Source organism: Ochotona curzoniae, unplaced genomic scaffold, assembly GCF_017591425.1.
Source record: "Ochotona curzoniae isolate NIBS_2020 unplaced genomic scaffold, NIBS_Ocur_1.0 contig_1, whole genome shotgun sequence".
NCBI classification, from domain to species: Eukaryota; Metazoa; Chordata; class Mammalia; order Lagomorpha; family Ochotonidae; genus Ochotona; species Ochotona curzoniae.
In genome coordinates, this window is record NW_024464918.1 from 12,499,552 (window position 1) to 12,519,390 (window position 19,839).

The window sequence follows — 19,839 nt, forward strand, 5'->3', positions numbered from 1 at the left end:
AGCAGGTAAAAGAGGCCTTTGAAATCACTATATTCCTTGACCCCAGGAGAAACTGGGAGTTGTGCCAAAGTCTAACTAGAATTTCTTTTGGCCTTGACCGGAATCCAAAAGAACAATATAGTCCCAGTAGGATTACAGAAAGACAAAGAAGGGAAAGTTCAAATTAAGGGAGACTATAAAAGGAATAGACCCATGTTTCTCATCTTCTTTCATCAGAGGTCTTGAAAGGGGACCAAGAAACCTGGCAGTGCATGCTGAAGAGGAACTGTCACCTTCTATTCATTCCATCTGATCCTATGAATGCTTAGGCAGTGGGGGGAAATTACATGGTCCTGCTATGTGCCTCCAGCTTCATTAAAGTGATTTTCTCCAACAGTCTCCTGTGCCAGCAAGTATAGCATGGAGTAGAGTACCTGAATCATCATAAATAATCACTAAATGCAAACAGACAGTGGCAGCATTCATTGGCAGGTGCACTGTTCTGAGATTATTCACTGAGTAATACAGCCCAGCCTGAAGCTTGAGGCTTCTCCCAATCAGAAGAGTGCCTTCCAATGAACAACCCCCTCCCCTTCTGCCTCCAAGGCCTGACACTTGGCCCTTCTGTCTCCACTCTTCCAAATTCCAGGACAGACAGAGAAAGTTCTTCAGGGTCTGTTCTCCCCGGTCCACGACGACAGAGATATCCCAGCTGAAGAACTGAATTTCACAGGTCTGACACTGACACAACCCATGGAATTCAGTTCTCAAAGCTGAGGATACACATAGTGCCCCTTCCTTGCAATCCAGGCTTGGCCCAGCCCTGGAAGATACAAGAGAGAACAACCTGATCAATCCAGGCAGCTGTTTCTCAAAACCAGCCCTCGTCCTGCAGTGGTGAGTCTTGCACATCTGCAAGGAGCATGTAAGACAGAAGGAGCAGCATCCAAAGTCATTACGCATGACAGCGACTCTCCAGCCTCATGGCCCCTGCACAGGCTACCCTCTAGCCTGGAAAATTCTCCCTTTTATCCCCAATTCATCCACAGGTTCCACTTGCTTGTCACTTCCTCTGCAAGACCATCTATAGCACACACTGCTAGTAGTTTACCCAACATCAGTCCTCTCCTCTTTCCAGGACACTTAGAACCCCAAATTGGTATCTGGGTTCATGGACATTGAATCCAACGACTTCACATCCTGAATGGGAGGAAAAGTGATGATCTTTCTGTCGTTTTCTTCCCCTTTCTCACGGCTTGGGCTGCAGTCATGGTGAGGAGACACAATCCAGAGAAGGGTACCATAGCAGGCTGGAAGATTCCCAGAACCGTGTGGCTGCCACAGGAGCCCGTGGCTGCTTATACCTGTGCTACTGCATGCACAATAAGTAAACACCCACCTTGCATAAGCCATGTTAGTTGGGACTCTCAGAGAGCACCAGACTGTTAGAGCTTCAGTAACAGCCCTTCTTTAACCTCCACCAACTTCTTGCCACTATTTCTCATAATAACCAATGCTTTCCTTCATAGCACTCATCTCTCCAACAAGACTATATTTTCCACAAGGCAGGGTCTAGGATAATAGCTGTTTTTTTTTTCTTCAGTGTACATAGCTTTATTGGCATACTAAGGTACTTTAAAAAAAATTCCAGGAAAATATAGCTTGTCAAAAATCTATGCATGGAATTCAAAAACATTTTTACCAAAATAAACTTCAATTCCATTTTTCTTGTTATATTGTTTCAAGACTTGTTTGTTTATTTGCAGAGTGTTTAAATACAGAGTTATAGAAAGAGGCAAGCCAGTAATAGAAGTCTTCCATCAGCACATATACTCTCCAAATGGTTGCAATGGCCAGGCCGAACATGTCAAAGCCAGGAGCCAGGATCCAGGAGCTTCATCCAGGTCTCCCACATGAGTGCAGGACCCCAAGGACTGGAGTCATCTTCAGTTGCTTTCCCAAGTGCATTAAAAGGGAGGTAAGATCAGAGAGAGAGCAGGTAGCTGAGACATGAACCAGAGCCCATGTGGGACGCGAGCACTGCAGGCATTGGCTTAACTTGCAACACTAGCCCCATGTAGTTTTATTTGTCCATGAACTTTTTCCAATTCATATACCAAACAATTCACCTATTTAAAACATAAAACAGGGTAGTTGTTTGGCAGAGCAGTTGAGCAGCCACTTGGAATGCCCATAAACCACATTAATGCGTCTGATTCCAGGCTCAGTTCCTCGGCTGCCAATCCAGCTTCCAGCTCATACACACCACCCCAGGAGTTAGCAGACAATGGCTACACACACAGAAGACTGAGAGCAATTCCAGACTCCTGGTTTCTGCCTGGACTACAGGTAACTAGGTGGGTATTTAGTAGGGGGAGGGGAGTGGACAGCAAAAAAATCTCTCTCTCTCTCTCCTCCCTCTCCTCCCGACCCTCCCTCCCTACTTTCCCATTATCCACCCCTCCCTTCTCTCACGCCTTCCTTTTCAAACAAAATGAGAATAAATTTTTTAAGTATAAAATTTTAATATATTTTATATTATAGGACCATCACCATGATTAATTTTAGATCATCTTCATCACTCCCAAAATAAACTTTGCACCCATAGGCAATCACTTTGTATCCTCCACAAAGCTCTAGGCAATCACTAATTACCTTCTATGTATATAACAGTTGCCTATTTTAGACATTTTATATAAATGAGCTCTTAGTTGAACTTCATGACTTCCACATGAGACATGATGTTCAAGGTTTCTGCATGTTTTATCATGTATCTGTACTGTATTTTGTTTTATAGACAAATACTATCTCACTGTATGGTTTCACCACACTTCATTTACCATTTGTCAGTTGCTGAGTATTGAGGTAATTTCCACTGTTTGGAGAGCTTCTTCTGGATTCCCATGTGTGTTCAGGGGCCCAAGGCTTTAGGCCATGTTCCATTGCTTCCCCAGACTATTAGCAGGAAGCTGGATCTGATCCTTTGCCAATTTGTTAATGGATTTTCTTTTACTATTAAAGTGTTCTTTATATATTCTTAAGATTTACCTATTTTGGGCCTAGCGTGGTGGCGCAGTGGTTAAGGTACTCGCCTTGCATGCCCAGGATCCCATATGGGCGCCAGTTCTAATCCCAGCAGCCCCGCTTCCCATCCAGCTCCCTGCCTGTGGCCCAGGAAAGCAGTCGAGGACGGCCCAAAGCTTTGGGAACCTGCACCCACGTGGGAGACCAGGAAGAGGCTCCTGGCTTTGGATTGGCATAGCATTGGCCGTTGCGCTCACTTGGAGAGTGAATCATCAGACGGAAGATCTTCCTCTCTGTCTCTCCTCTCTGTAGATCTGCCTTTCCAATAAAAATAAAATGAATCTTAAAAAAAAAAAAATTTATCTATTTTTATTGGAAAGGCAGATCTACAGAGAGAAGAAGAGTCAGAGAGAAAGATCATTCATCTGCTGGTTTATTCCCTAAGTGGATCCAATGCCCTGATCCAAGCTGATCCGAAGCCAGGAGCCTGAAGCTTCTTCCAGGTCTCCCATGCAAGTGCACCATCCTCTACTGCTTTCCCAGGCCACAAGCAGGAAATCCATCTTTCGTCTGGAAGCAGGAATGCATGTTGCATTATACCCCCACATCTGGATATGGTAGACCCCAGGACTCCATCACTATACATTTCCATAATTAAGAAGTCATAAAACAAGGTCAACAACTGCTATGAGTTAGAACAACAGCCTCAACAACAACAACAAATTGCAGCACCATGAAAAACAAAACAACGCACCACTAAGTAACCAACACATGGGTGACAAAAAGGAAATACAAACGTCTCTTGGGAAAAATTATGTCACCCATGTAATCCATGAGCCAGCAATGAATTTGACAAGAGAAAAGAATCTGGAATAAATAAAACTGAAATAAAAAACATCAAAACACATGGGATGCAGCCAAAAACACACAAACATCTTGATACTTTCTCCTCTTCTGCAGGTTGTTTTTAACTTTGAAACATTGTTACCAGCTTATAGTACATGTCTGCATCACGCCAAGAATTTGGAAGGACAGACAGAAGTGGGGGTTCTAGTGCAGCAGTCAAGATGCCTGTTTCCCATATTGGAGTGTCTGGGTTCAATCCCAGACTTTGGCTGTTAATTCCAGCTCCGAGCTAATCCACATCCTGAGACACACAAGTGATGGCACAAGTATTGGGTTCCTGTCATCCTGATTGGAGTTCTGGATTCTATTCCTGGCTCCTGGTTCCAGCCCAATCTAACCCTGGTCAATGCAGACATGCAGTTTGTGAATCAGTGAATGGGAGCCTTCTGCTAGGCTTCTCTGCCTCAAAAATAAATAAATAAATAATAAATAAATAAATAGGTAACCTTTTCTTAAGGAAGAAGGGAAGAAGAGGAGAGAAGGAAGATAGAGAGACAAGCAGAAAGAGATGGGAAAGAAGAAATGTGGAGATCATATAGAAAGAATTAATTTCCTTATTTTACAGATAAAGACTGCAAATCTAATGACAAGAGTATGGTGACATGATGACATCATTAAAAACTCGGGGTGTCAGAGACCTCCCTGGGAAATATCCCCCTCCCTGCAAGCAGGCACTGGAAGGAGCAAAAAGTGAGCTAATACAAAAGAAAGTGCAAGTTGAACTTACACAATCAAACAGCTAAAGCAACCAAGGCAACAAAAGGTAGCAGGTGGTTCAATTATTGGTACAGGATATGGGACAGGGTATCATAATTCATTTTTCAGATTGTTGCTAATTTCCATCATTAATGGGGAGACTTTGTGGTTTAACTCAGGCAAGGATCCCACTAAACTAGCCCCAAATCACACAAGCCCTGGGTCTTCCCTTTCATTAAAGATCCTAGACACATAATGTCACCTCCACTCAACGTGGCCCTCTGTAAGAGCTGAGTCCTAACTACTGCTGGATTCCTAGAGCCTAATCCAAACGAGATGCCCCAAAATAGCATTTGACTGCTGAATGAGTGAGCAAATGAGTGGCAAGTGTGCTGTCAAGCAGAATCTCACAATCTTAACAAAGCAAAGGAGATCTGAGTTTCTGGGTGGGAGGATGCAGACACAGCCCATGGACACAGCCCGAGTCAGTGAAATGTCATCGGAAAATGGGGGGAAGTTAGGGAGGTTATACCAAGTGCCAGCATCCCATATGGATACTTAATTGACTCCTGGATGTTCTTCTTCCAATCCAACTCCCTGCTAAGATGTCTGGGGAAGCAGCTAAGGATAGGCTAAGTGCTTGGACCCCTGCACCCACATGGGAGAGCTGGCCTAGCCCAGCCCTGGCTGTTGAGGCCATCTGGAGAATGAACCAACTAACAGAAGACCTCTTTCTCTCATGCTCTTTTTTTTTTCTCTCTCTCTTTTTCTTTCTCTTTCTCTTTCTCTGCCTTCCAAATAAATAAAAATAATTCTAGCAAAAAAAGAAGAAAGAAAATTCAAGTTTCGCTGCCAGGCTCCATTCCAGCTGACAGTGGGCAGAGGTGGAAAGTGCAGTGACATACCTCCACCTCTGTTCGGGTTGTTTGCTGTACTGCACTCCTGCCTCTCATTCCTCCTTTTCCTGCCAGGCTGCACTCGCCATTCACCCACAGCACTAAGCCAAAGCTGCACGGACTTGCATTCTGCTTGGAGCCACACGATTTGCTGATTCACATAGAAATATCTTATATTGCTGAAGTCCCAGCATCCATTCCTTTTACTCACAATTATTCCCTAGACACTCACCCCTCCTCAGATGGCAAATCATGACTTGGCTGTCACCCTAAGAAGACACAATGAAGTGTGGGAAGGGCTCCACTATTTCATTCCTTAAGGAAGCGTTCTCCTTGTATATAAAAGAAAACCAAGACACAGAAGAGACAAAAATCAGTGTCTTTACAAAGTGCACTAACTTAGATGACTATGAGACGTAGCAGTCAGTAACACGCAAACCGATAAAAAGCGAGAGCCATACAAACCAAAGCCACCATATACTAGGAGCCAACTTGACAGGCAAATCTCACCTCCCTGATACAAAGCCATCAGAAAATGCAATGATTGCCTCCCTACTGGATGGCAGCAGAAAGGGGGAGAACAGAAGGAGGAGGAAGGAGAAGAGAGAGTGAGGAGGAGGAGAAGCGAAGCATCTGGAACACTCGGCTAGCACACGCAGCATATATCTAACTATCCTGCCTCATGCCTGCCTCTTGGAGCCAGGAAAAATAAACAAAACAAAATCAAAAGATGTAAAAGAATAGATAAGACAAAAGGGAGAAAGCTATAGAGATGTAAAATAAAATCCCAATGCCTATAAAACAGTATCATGGAAAATAATTTTTAAAAAGGAACTTTCAAAAAAAACAAGAAACTGCAGTAGGCAGCATGAGAGTATGTACAAAGCCTGGCATTCAGAAGCAGCTAGATCTTTCCCTTAATCCCCTCTGCAGGTCCTGCCAGCTCTACCGTCACAGTTCTTGAAGCCGAGCTCTCGCCCACACACGCCCCCATCAGCCTGCACCCAGACAGTCTTCTTCCACTCACCCACTGGGCCTCCGCAGTCTGCGCTGCAGACAACAACCAGAGGGCTCTCATCAAAAGACAAATCAGATTCTATTGATCCCCTGCATAAAGCTCTCCTACAGCTTGTCACCATGCTGAGAACCCAATCCAGACCCTTCGGTGTGGCCCGTAAGACCCCATGTGACCAGGTCTCCACCCCTATCTCCAGGCCCATTTCCGGCCACCCTACCCTCATTCAGCTACCCCACCCAGCTGGCCTCCTTACCGTCCCCAGTTGCACCACGCTGTTGCCTTTTCCAAAACACACAGGGAGGCCAGTGCTAACTGCCCTCTAAATCAACTATACTCACATATATATACACATGCACATGCGCGCGCGTGCACACACACACACACACACACACAGGCTCTCCCCTTGCCCAACTCTCCCAGTTAGGGTCTATCATTTCTTCCAGCTAAAGCTGCATATTTATTCACTACCTCGGAAGATCGTGAGCTTCATGTGAGTAGGCGTCTCAATCAGAATCATGGTTGGCATAGAGCTGGTCAGTTCTCTACCTTTTTTCATCATTATCCACTTCAGGAAACTTATGAACATTGTCTCCCCTCTATAAAGCCCTAATATCACAGATACACAGTTGTCCTCTATGCATCTCCATGCCTTGGCCAGAGGTCTCATGCTTTTCATCCTCAATGGGTGGGGGAGAGGGGGTGGAATGCTACATCTCCCTAGTAAAATCTCACAGAATAGGACAATTGGTAAATATGTGTGGAATGGATACAACAAGCTCAAAGGCAGTTATTATCCAAACTACAAAATCATTCAGCCAGGGAACCACAAGCCTGCCCCCGGCCCAGTTCTACAATCCTACTGCGCTGTATGCCCGCTGACACTTGCTGTAATGAGGTTCTCAGGCTTTATTATTATTTGCATCCAGTTCCTCCTGCTGTTTGGGATCATTACATTCACTTTCCTTCACCATCCTCCCCAGGCATACATTAAAACCCAGCCAAGTGCCCCTACCCATAATCCTGGCCTTGCCCTCTGAAAGCTTAAGGTAGTGGGTAGCCAAGCAGGATGTTTTATGCAGCACACCGTGTTTCCCAGGAGGAGCAGAGACTGGGTTTTGAGAGGAACACACATCACCATGGCGGAATCACCCCTTCACATCCCTGCTCTCAGCACTCATGAAGAGAGTACCCACTGTGTCAGGTCTGTGCTGTCTGCAGGGATACAGAGAAGACAGGGTGGTCCCTGACCCCATCCTCAGGGCTCACACAGGGAGCAAGCAGGACTTCCTCCATCACCCCAGGAGCAGTGAGATTCAAATGTCATCAAGTCTACCAGTGGGAACACTTAACATGACATCCAGATGATGAAAAAGAGGTGACATTAGGGAAATATCTTTATTACCATGGTTAACAGGCCACTTGGAATGACATTATCCCATATTGGAAGTACCTAGAATCAAGTCCCAGCCCCATTTCTGAGTCCAGCTTCCTTCTAATGCACACTGGGGAGGCAGCATATGATGGCTCAAGTAGCTGGGCCCCAGCTACCTTACGGGAGACCCACACTGAATGCCGGGCTTCCAGCTTGAACCTGGCCCAGCCCTGGCTGTTGCAAGCATTGGGGAGCAAACCAGCCAATGAAGAAAGTCCTCTCTCCTTCACTCATTCTGTGTGTATCTGCCTTTCAAATACACAAAATAAATACAATTTTTAATTTTTTTAATTTTCATTTAAGTAGCCAGCCCACAGAGTAAGTAGCTGTGGTTTGGTGAGGATCAGGTAAGAGGGAATCCAGGACAAGGGATACAGAATGTTCAGAGGTAAGTCACAATCCGGCACAGGGTGGGCCCCCTTAGCCAAGGTCAATCATGAGAAGGGGGATGACACGATATGAGGGAGACCCAGGCAGGCAGTCTGTGCTGGCTTTGCCTAGGAATGTAGAGCTGACTTCAGCAGAAGAGAGAGGAAGCAGGAAAGGCTGGGATCCACACTGTGTTGTTTAGACATTCTGGCTGGGTGTGGTGAGCATATGGGAAGAAGATAAGGGCTAGCCCTGCATGGCCGGCATCCAGCCACACAATGCAGCATGTGACCCGGCAGGGTCTCCTGAGACTGTGATAGTCGCATTTTCAAGCCTCCTCTGACCTCTTCCCCACCACAACAGCACAAGGCACATGGTAGGCAATCAGAAGACTTTTCTGTGGTCAGTGCCTGGCACGTGGTAGGCAATCAGGAGACCTCCGTGCGGTCAGCATCTTGTGATAACAAATTTGATAACTTTATTATGATGAACAACTTCTCCCTGCCCTCTGAAAGGTGTCCTGTCCCAAGTCGCATCCCCTACCTCCTGCCTGAAGGACACAGATCTTGTCTCCAACAATCACCACAGCTTTCAGACGCCCTCTGTAGGCTCCCTGCACGGTTGCTACATCATAGGCGAAGCTGGACACGAGGACCTTTGAGTCATTTCCTGGGACCTTCCCTGCCCCCTGACCCCGGCCATCCCCAGCCACCCCTGACCTTCGCTTCTGCCAGTGCTGCTGAGGCAGTCAGTGAAGATGAACTCCCACGGCATAACCAGATCATCTCTCAGAATGGAGAATAGGGCAGAGCGGTTCAGCCAAGAAATTGCCTTCAGTTTACCATAAGGTACCCTGTGTTAGGAGCTTTCTGTCAGCTTCATGAGATTTGCATTCAGAAAGCACAGAAACAAGAGAACAATATGAAAGTCTTTTAACCCTTGACCGACTACATTTATCAGCTAGATGGCTCCATCCATAATTAGCATGCCTACAGGGCAGAGTCCAGGAAAACTACAGTAGTATGGAACCAATGGAAAGCTGAATTCTTTTTAAAACCAACTCCTACTGTTGAGCACATGTATAACTTGTCCTGTGAAGGACATACCTGGTTTAGTTATGGTGCCTGGTGATACAGAGGCAATTTCTAAAGAACCCACCTCCTTTCCTTTAAATGTTTCCTATATTGGGACTAGCACCACGGTATAGAAAGCAAAACCCACCACCTGCGGTGTTAGCATCCCATATGAATGCCAGTTCCTGTCCCAGCTGCTCCATTTCCAATCCAACTCCCTGCTATGGCCTGGAAAACAAAGGAGGATGGCTCAAGTTCCTGGGTCCCTGTGCTACTGGAAAATCAAGAGCAAGCTCCTGGCACCTGGCTTCAGATCGGCTCAGCTCTGGCCATAGCAACCATTTGAGGAGTGCATCACAGATGGAGGATCTCCCGTACAAGTCAGTCAGTCTCTACCTCCCTCTCTCCCTCTGTCTCTCTCTCCTCCTTCTCTTCCTCTTCTTCCTCCTCTCTGTAATTGTCTCTCAAATAAAAATGTATTTTTAAGGAGCTTTCCTACATTTAAGGGACAATTCAAAACTAACCCAAAAGTTGTTTTAAAAAATTACTTTTCTAGGTACATTCCTACCCAAAGGAAAAATACATAGTCTAGAATTTTATTCTTTTTATATACAACTGGAACAAAGAAATGGGTTTCCAAAATGTGAGGTTTTTGAGACATATATCTAGTATACCCTTACTGTATACCTAGTATGCCCTAACGTGTGTGTGTGTGTATTACCCTAACGCGTATCTAGTATAACCCTAACCCTAACTTTGTAAATATTTCTTCAAAGTTAAAGCAATCTTAGTCTTTCAATTCATGGCCAAAAGGTAGAAAGGAGATATATCCAAATTGCTTTAAATACTCACTATTTTGTTTTAAGATTCATTTTTTTAAATTGAAAAGTCAGATTTACAGAAAGAAGGAGAGACAGAGAAAGACCTTCTATCCGCTGATCCGCTCCCCAAAAGGCTGCTATGGCCAGAGCCAAGCCAGTCTGAAACCAGGAGCCAAAAGCTTCTTCCAGATCTCCCACATGGGTGCAGAATCCCAAGGCTTTGGGACATCCTCTGCTGCTTTCCCAGGCCACAAGCAGGGAGCTGGAAGGGAAGTGGAGCAGCCAGGACATGAACCAGCACCCATATGGGACCCCAATGCATGCAAGGTGAGGATGTATCCACTAGGTTACCACATTGGGCCCTAAATGCTCATTATTAGAAAACTGTCTCTTACACAGCACTTGTTTTAACAGGTTCATTTAGATCTCTACCCGTAGCCTGAGGAGGAAAGTAGGAGCAGAGTTGGAAATATTAAACAACTAGAATCAACATGCACTTACCAACATAAAGAAACTGCAGGCCAAGCCTCCAGTCCTGAACTCTACCAGTCTTTTGTGTAAGGTAAATTCCCCTTAAAGCCACGGAGCGAGTTCATGCAATAAGCAGAATTCATCACACACAATGATGGCAGCCTAGGCACCTCGTGGCAGGCACCTCTCAGCTCCGGGTCCCAGAACACAAAATATGCTTAAAGTCACACAATCAATGTTGTTTTCTCTTCCACCCTGTCCATTTCAAACTGTTTGGAGTTGATGGAATTCCACATTCCACAGCCCTGTTTCCATGGTCTTAGCGTCTCTCTCCGTCTCTCTCTCTCTCTCTCTCTCTCTCTCTCTAGCGTCAGGCTCCACTCCCTCTACCGTTACTGATGGACCAATTTCGAAGGCGAGACCATCCCTGAAGGCCAGTAGCCTGACAGCCTTTCTTCTTCCATGGAGTTTGACACGCCCAGGTGTGGAAACACAGCCCTCACTCCCTTCTCTAGGACTCACACTCTCAGAGGCACAAAATGTTGCTTTTGAACTGAATATATTCCTTGTGCCTGGCACAATGTCTGGTTCCAGGGAGACACCCAAATAATGATCATTCTCATCATAGCTAATGTGTCTGAAGTGCTTACAGTATGCCCACCCCTGAACTGCACAGATCATCTCACCAGAAATTCACAACAAAGCTGTGAGGTTGACGATATTCTCAACATCATAAAGGTCATCACTTGTGAACCCAGGACATTCCCCTTTCCTGTTCAAATCTAGAAGAAGAAAGCTAGTCCTTGGAACAGAAGAAGAGATAGTGCACACCTGCCATCACCAGCCGGGTCTTGTTACAAACTAGAAATACTAGTTACCCACCAGAGGTGCTCTCCAGCCAGTTTAAGAGCCAGCACTACGGTTTTACAATAGCTTTAAAAAAAAAAAAAAACATGCAACAAACTGACACGAATTGCTGGAAGATGACGAACTTTCCATCCTCCCTCCCCGAGTTGCAAGATGATGGTATGTTTTAACGGTAAATGAGCAAGGCGTTCCCAAAGCCATCAAGTGAATGAGTCAAGTAAAGCCCTCCGTTTTCCCCTTATCCCACGTTTCTGTCTTCCCCACTGTCATTTCCATATTGCCTAGATCATTTCTGAGCCTTTCTGCTGCTGTGCAGAGTTGGATTGTCACTTAAAGGCCCGTTAACTGGAATTGCTGTTCTGTTGCTACAAATAAAATTCACAAGCAGCACAGACAAGTTTATCACGGGAGCTGATTAATTAGCAGTTACAGAGTCCTGAAAATAGAGTTTCATTTCATTAACAGACTTGTCTTTTTTTGTGCGTGTGAATATGATTGTAATTGAAACATACTTGCTCCATAGCGAGAAATCATGCTGCAGGTGGGAGAGAGGAGAATGTGCGATTACTAGGAGTGAGGTCTGACATAAAGGATATCTCAGATCCCATCATGATGAACACTGAGCCAGGATCATTTGCAATTTGCGGAGAAGGGGAAGGAGGTACACAGTTGTTAAAGAGGGGAGCAGTAGTGAACAGCCTGACTTCGGGTCTCAACTAGAGGATAGGAAAATTGAACCCCCAGGGGACATGCAATGTATAGGAGCATTTTTCACATTGTCATAATTTGGGTGTCACAAACCAGGGGCCATTTGATGGGGAACAGGATTTTGTTAAACATCCTACATGCATAGGATAGTCTCCCCAGAGCCAAGAATTAGGAGCCTCAAAATGTTTATCATGCTAAGACAGAGAAACTCTTACTCAAAGCTTGGCCCTTACTATTGGCATGGGGATTCTGTTTCAGAGGTAAACTGTCAATGAGTAATTCCCTTTCATGGGCACCAGTGGCAGCGCTAATTCCTGGCAGGCCACCTCTGTAACTGCAGCAACTGGCAGACAGAACTTCACTTCCCTGAAGACTGAATTGAATCGCTCAGTAATTATGGCTAAACATATGACAGAGGGGCAGAAATAGCAAATGGATCACTGGAACAAAAGTGACGTTCTAGAAAGATATCAGTATTTGCGCGGGAATTTAGGACCAGTAAAATTCTTCTTTCAAAGCAGAGGAACTAATTAAAACGCTGAAAAGGATGCATGAATATTCTTGATGTATCTACACTGCTTTTCCCTAATTTAACTCTGGGTCATGGGCCCAGAAATCCCTGCCTCTGCTTCTGGCTCCGGTTTCCTGCTAAGGGCATCTGCCTGGAGGGCAGCAGATAATGGCTCAAGCCATTGGATTCCTGCCACCCACATGGGAGATCCAGACTGAGTTCTGGGCTCCTTGCTTTCAGCCTGACCTAAGCCTTGGCCGTTTGTAGCCATGCGTGGACTGAAGCAACATATGGAAGATCTCTTCCCATCTGTCTCCTCTCCTCCTGCCTCCAAATTTCTCTTCCAAATAAAACAGAAATCAATTGATTTAAAAAAAAAAATGTAAAAGTGAATAAAGCTATCCTAAAGTTAAAAGCTTTTTTAAAACAAAGGAAAAGCTGTTATCTGTAGATGAAAAAAATTCACATTAGATCTATACTGCACCATGTATGAAAAAGCACTTCAGATGGATGAGTTAAGTACAAATACACAATGTGATAACAACACTATAAAAGAATTTGAAGTATAAAGCTAAATATTCAGGGCCCGGCGCAGTGGCGCAGTGGTTAAAGTCCTCACCTTGCACGCCCGGGATCCCATATGGGCACCGGTTCTATCCCGGCAGCCCCACTTCCCTTCCAGCTCCCTGCCTGTGGCCTGGGAAAGCAGTCAAGGACGGCCCAAAGCTTTGGGACCCTGCACCCGCGTGGGAGACCAGGAGGAGGCTCCTGGCTTCGGATCGGCATGGCATCAGCCGTTGCGCTCACTTGGGGAGTGAATCATCAGACGGAAAATCTTCCTCTCTGTCACTCCTCTCTGTATATCCGCCTTTCCAATGAAAAAAATAATAAAAATAAATCTTTTAAAAAAAAAAGCTAAATATTCAAAGCCTTCACTCAAGGAAGGGCCTTCTCAACACAGCACAAAAAAGCATTAAGGAAAGTCGGAAAGTTTGGAAGATGCCCTGCGTGGCAATGCCATTCACCTTAGAGGGGGTATTAGAGGGTGGAGGATTATCAGTTCAGCCAAGAAAGCACGAGAACTGTTGTTGCAGCTCTCCTCAGGGAGAAACCTCGCAACCAGAGGTTCAAACCTGTGGTTACAGAGCCAAAAAGAAAGGACCTTTGGGGAACACCCATTGGCATTCCACTCTGATTAGTTTCAGATTCAAGGGGGAAATCCTCCTTCCTCCCCTTCCTCCCCTTCCTCCCCTTCCTCCCCCTCCTCTCCCTCCAGAGGTTAGAGGAAGCCTCTGCCAAGTGGTCAGAACATTGCTGATGTTCAGGTGTAACCCCAGAGCCCATTTCTGGGTTTTGCTAGAACAATGGGCTGTTTTCTCCTCCGGCTAATGGCTGAACTAACGTGGGAGATGTTTTCTCCAGCCGCAGCAGCTGGGCACAGCCACCGTGGAGTAGGGAACCGCTGCTTCCTGCACCCCAGGCCCACCCCAACATGGTGGTGGCTGTGTGACTCCCCAGGATCCAAAGAGACAAACCTATAGAAAATTTTTAGTTCCACATCAAAATTCTGAAATCAAGATTCCTCCGTGATTGGCAAAATTATCTTATGCATTAAGCTTCCAAAAACTATTAAAAATCCAAGATATGTGCTATTCTCAACATAAACTAGCATTCTTATTTCCAAAAAGTAATATAATCAAACAGTCATGCCTGTAAGGATGTCAGTTTTTGGCAGACTGAGAAGCCTGACGAAGATCTAGACAGCCATGTGGACAAAGCCCTCTGCCACCATTTTGACAGTGTATTCATCCAAGTGCTTTTTCTCATTATCTTTTCTTAGAAAATCAAGACGCCTTTCTGGAGGAAGGATAACAGATGATATGTAAAACACTACAATGGAACCAGGAGGCATGGAATAGTTGATTGTGAACTGAGTACCTACTAAGTAGTGAGATCTTGCCTAGATCATTTGTTCTCTTGGCAATAAAACGTGTATAACTGATTCAACAAATACTTAGGGGCTAATGCTGTGGCATAGTAGATTATGCCACTGCCTCGTGACATCAGCACTGGTTTTGATTTCTGGCTGCTTTATTTCCAACCGGCTCCCTGCTAGAGAACCTGGAAAAGCAGCAGAGGATGGCCAAGTCCTTGAAGCCCTGCCACCCACAAGGGAGAACACAGATGGAGTGGCAGGCTCCTAGTTTCCACCTAGCCCAGATGTGACCACTGAAGCCATTGGGGGAGAAGAAGGCACAGAAGCAGCAGACGGAAGCCCACTTTCTCTGTGCGTCTCTCCTTCTGTGTCACTCTGCTTTTCCAATAAATCAATCTTTAAAATAAAAAAATACATTTCCAGGCCTGAAACGGTAGTCTAGCAGCTAAGGTCCGCATCTTGCACACGCCAGGATCCTATATGGGTGCCAGTTGATGTCCCAGCCTCCCCGCTTCCCATCCAGCTCCCTGCTTGTGGCCTGGGAAAGCAGTCCAGAACAGCCCAAAACCTTGGGACCCTGCACCCACGTGGGAGACCCGGAAGAGGCACCAGGCTCCTGGCTTCAGATTGATGCAGTTCCGGCCATTGTGGCCACTTGGGGAGTGAATCATCGTATGGAAGATCTTCCTCTCTGTATTTCTTACTTTCCAATAAAAATAAATAAATCTTTTTTTTTTAAAAGATTTATTTTTATTGGAAAGGCGGATATACAGAGAGGAGAGACAGAGAGGAAGATCTTCCGTCCGATGATTCACTCCCCAAGTGAGCGCAACGGGCCGATACTATGCCGATCCGAAGCCAGGAGCCTCCTCCGGGTCTCCCACGCGGGTGCAGGGTCCCAAAGCTTTGGGCCGTCCTTGACTGCTTTCCCAGGCCACAGGCAGGGAGCTGGAAGGGAAGCGGGGCAGCCGGGATTAGAACCGGAGCCCATATGGGATCCCAGGCGTGCAAGGCGAGGACCTTTAACCACTTGCGCCACCGCGCCGGGCCCAATAAATCTTTTTTAAAACTACATTTCCATGACATCTCAATTGTCCCTATGAATCTTACAAATTTATGAACAAATTACATGAAAATACTTATCAAATTACAAGTCATAAAACATTTCACAAGCTATTTTAAATTTTTTCCATTTCTATTAAGGTTGAAGAGATGAGAAAAGGAAGGGGGTGGGGAGGATGTTTGCCAGATTGCAGGACAATCAGAAGGAGGAATCACCTTTGTTATTCAAAAAAGTCAGAAAGTGACATAAAATGGACTTTTAGGGACCACACCCAACACTGCTGCAGCCAGAGAAAACAAGGAATGACTGACCACAGCTCCCGCCTCAAGTTCTACTGCAGGAATATAAAACGCTGGGCAAAGCTGCCTGAGACCCAGCCACCGTGCCACACGCTGACAACCCAGGCAAAGCTTCCACCTCCTCCTCTCTCACCTGTTCAGGGGTTCCAGAGAGTGTTAGGTATAAGAACAACAATGAATAACCAAACTGAGCCATTTCTGTTTAACAACCCATTGTTAACAACTTGGACCTCCCGTCCCTCCCACCCCACCCAGCGTCAGCAAAGCACTTCCATCAGAAGGGCCCAAGAAAAAAATCAGAGAAGGTCCCCAGCAGACGAATGAAATCACAAATGAAATCAAGGTCCCCAATGATGGGCCACACTGTGATGCCATCATTAAGCCCCTCAAGGGTTCAATCAACGTACAGTAAATCCAACTTGACAATGTGAATAAGACTATTGTTCATTTTTAAAATCTGCTAATATTCAAAAGCAAGATTAAAAGAGCATGAGACTGGGAATATGCTCAATATAAAGTCATAGCATCTCTCTCAACCCCAAGGCTCCCAAAAGCACACATCTACAGTGCAGCATTCTCATGCTATTGTCCCTGCAACAAGGTTTACGACTCGCTGAATAGAGGCCACCATCCACAACTGCAGAGTGTAAACCATGTCATTTTATCATCCTTGCAGGTTCTGAGCCATTTCCCTACCCCCACCACTACTCCAACCAGACCCTGAAAATAACAACAGGTTGAAAATATTTTTCTTTTGGCCACGGAGTCACATCTTAACTAAAACACTGGAAGTATCTCTGAGCCACTGATGCTTTCATATTTATAGACCATGACAGAAGTCTCACCTACTTTAACTCTATTGTCATTCAATATGTTTTAAACATCTTGATTATATCTTTAATGTGCCATTTACTTTGCAATAATCCCTTGTACAAAAGCCGGCGGCCTCTCAGACAGAAGATAAGCACATAATAAATCAGCTTGCAATGATTATTTTTTTTCCCAGCTCCTACTCACAGCGAGCTCCTAAAATTCCTTCTCATTTCATCTGTTCCAACTCAGCCGCTTCTCCCCCTCCTCACTCGGCAGCTGCCTCCTGCCTGAGCAGCCCACCCCTCTGCCTTGGCTTCCTGCCCAGGTTTTTACCATTCCGTGCAGCCCTGCTGTTGCCACCCAGGCAAAGAAGAGTTGTCATGTGTCCTAGAGGAAGAGCATCTTTCTGGAGAAAGACTCTTGTATACTGGGTGGAGGAAAGCAAGCAAAGGCCGATTTGCATATGCTTTTATTCCATTTCCACACCCTGCCCGCTAACGCTCTCTGGAAAGTCCCTTCTCAATTCCCTCCTCGGGCAGCCTGCGAAGAGGAAGGGGCCGGGCCGGAATGGAAGGTTACTGTCTGGCAGCGTCAGCATCTGCCTGGATGAAGCCAGCAGCTCCTGCCTAATGTCCACAGGGCCCGGACCCACAGGCTGGAGTCAGAGACCCTCTTGCAGCCCACCCTTGGGATGGGGCGGCTGCCTGGCCCTGGTGCTCAGGAGTTGGGTGAGACATGCGCGTGCTTGCCCTTCATCCTCCCCGGAGGAAGTGCTGGTCAGGCGCTCCCGCCCCGGGCTTCCTGTCTGTACTCCCCGCAGCCCCTCGGGGAAATCCCGAGAGCTTTATCGGCTGCCCAATGAGCATGGTGGCTTTTCAAGGACGGGCAGGCTGAGTTTTAGCCAAAACCTCAATTTAACGTTAGCCAAAAATAAATAAATAACATGTGCTGGCATTAAGAGGGAAAAAAAAAAGAAGAAAACAGACTTTAGGGTGAGGATCAGACAGAAAGCTCTGTTTTGCCTGGACTTTTCCCTGAGTTTGAACAAAGGGATATTATGAATTGCAAACTGGTTGCTTGAGGGGAGCACCTTGCTGGCTTGTATCCCCAACTATGGCTAACATGGTCAGCGTCATTTCCACCAGCCTGTACCAGACACAAGGCCCTGCTGAGAGCTGCACATGCAGGATCTTCCACTGCACTTCCCCAGCCCCAGCCCCACTGCACTGGCATCTGGCTACCAGTCATCTGACTTGGTTCCCAAAGGTGGGTTCTCACATCTATTAGCAATAGCTTTGTTAAAAAGCAGAAACTTACTGACCACTTAGAATATGCTAGACACGTTTCACATATGTATTTAATCCTCTTGATATTCCCCCCAAAAAGTTAATACTATTACTCTCTGGTTACAAATGAAAGAACTGAGGCTCTAAGAGACTGGGAAATGTACCCAAGATCACTTAGCACAAACTAGTAAGAAGCCAGGACCTGTACTGAAATATGTTCTCTGCAAATCTGAGACCCATACAATGTGTTACACTGCCTCTCTCAAGGTCTACATCCAGACTGTTTCCTTAAGAGGGATTCTTTCCCTGTCTCCCCCAAGAAAAGGGGGCTCCCTACGAATGTGGGTGGAGCCTTAGGTCTCTGAGCAGAGCTCCAGGCGCCATTTTGACGAAACACCGAGTGGGTGAAAGCGAGGAGACCGAAGGGTGGCTAGAACAGTTCAGAACATTCTGAACCAGTCCCAGGTCCTATTAAACAGCAACTAACTGCCCTATGGGTGAAGCTTTTATAAGAGGTTAACTGTGCAATGTCAGTTAGTGACAATTCTGTATAAAAAGATCCAAAATCATTTGGATCCATTAGCTGGTACTGGACTCCGTTGGAATGAACGGAAGGAACTCAGCCCGGGCTAGCTACCACTAACAAGTTCATTACCCTGGTTCCAGGCCATTAACTTGACTTCTGCATTCCTAAGGGCGCCTTCACAACAGCTGGGGCTCATCTGGTTTGATTTCCCAGAAACAGGCAGGTGGATGCCTGGAGCCAGGTTTTAAATAGCTATACATTCTGTTTGTGTGTAACTTCGAACTTTTTCCTTGGGAAGAACAGACTCTAAATTTTTGAGGCAGCTTTTAACAGATAATATGTGAATTTAGTCTCACCCTTTTATAATCAAAGTTTAGATCGTGTTTGTTTATTTTGCTGGGGAAAGGGTGGATGTAAGCTTAAACATCATATATGAAATTTATATTACAAGACAGGCTGTGCACTTGACTGCTATCACCTCACTTAGCACTGCAAAGACTGGGAGCACCATCTCGGTTGTACAGATGAAAATATACAGAAGATGGAGGCTTACAGAAATAAATTAGTTCCTAGAGTCAAAGATTTAGTAGGGCCCAGCAGGATGGCTCAATGGCTAAATCCTTGTCTGGCAAGCACTGGGATCCCATATGGGCACCAGATCATATCCTGTTTGCTCCATTTCCCATTCAGCTCCCTGCTTGTGGCCTAGGAGGGCAGCCGAGGACGGCCCAAAGCCTTGGGACGCTGTACCCGCATGGGAGACCCAAAAGAAACTCCTGGCTCCTGCCTTCAGATCCGATCGCCTCAGCTCCAGCCACTGCAGCCACTTGGGGAGTGATCCAGCAGATGGAAGACTTTTCTGTCTCTCCCTCGTTTTGTAAATCTGCCTTTCCAATTAAAAAAAAAAATCTTAAAAAAGAAAAAAGATCTAGAAGATGATGTACAAAGAAGGGCAATAATCAAACGGGCATGAATTTTCTGTGGTAACAAGGCCCTCTATCTTCATGTAACTTCATGTTACATTCCATGTAAGTACTATAAATGACCAATGGAGTTATAGGGTAAGAGCTAATTTCTACCCTATTACTTAAGAGGCGAACTTCAATATTAGTGTATATCTATCTATATCTATGTAGATATAGATA

The 19,839-nt window shown here is 45.7% G+C and overlaps 1 long non-coding RNA gene across 1 annotated transcript in view; it reads right to left on the minus strand.

Moving 5' to 3' along the window:
* The window catches only part of LOC121159916, a 116,566-nt gene extending 99,268 nt beyond the window's left edge, over positions 1-17,298 (minus strand). Inside the window, exon 1 of the long non-coding RNA XR_005884467.1 lies at positions 17,216-17,298. This is a non-coding gene — a long non-coding RNA (uncharacterized LOC121159916). The remainder of the gene's footprint in view (positions 1-17,215) is intronic.
* Positions 17,299-19,839: the final 2,541 nt, after the last annotated feature.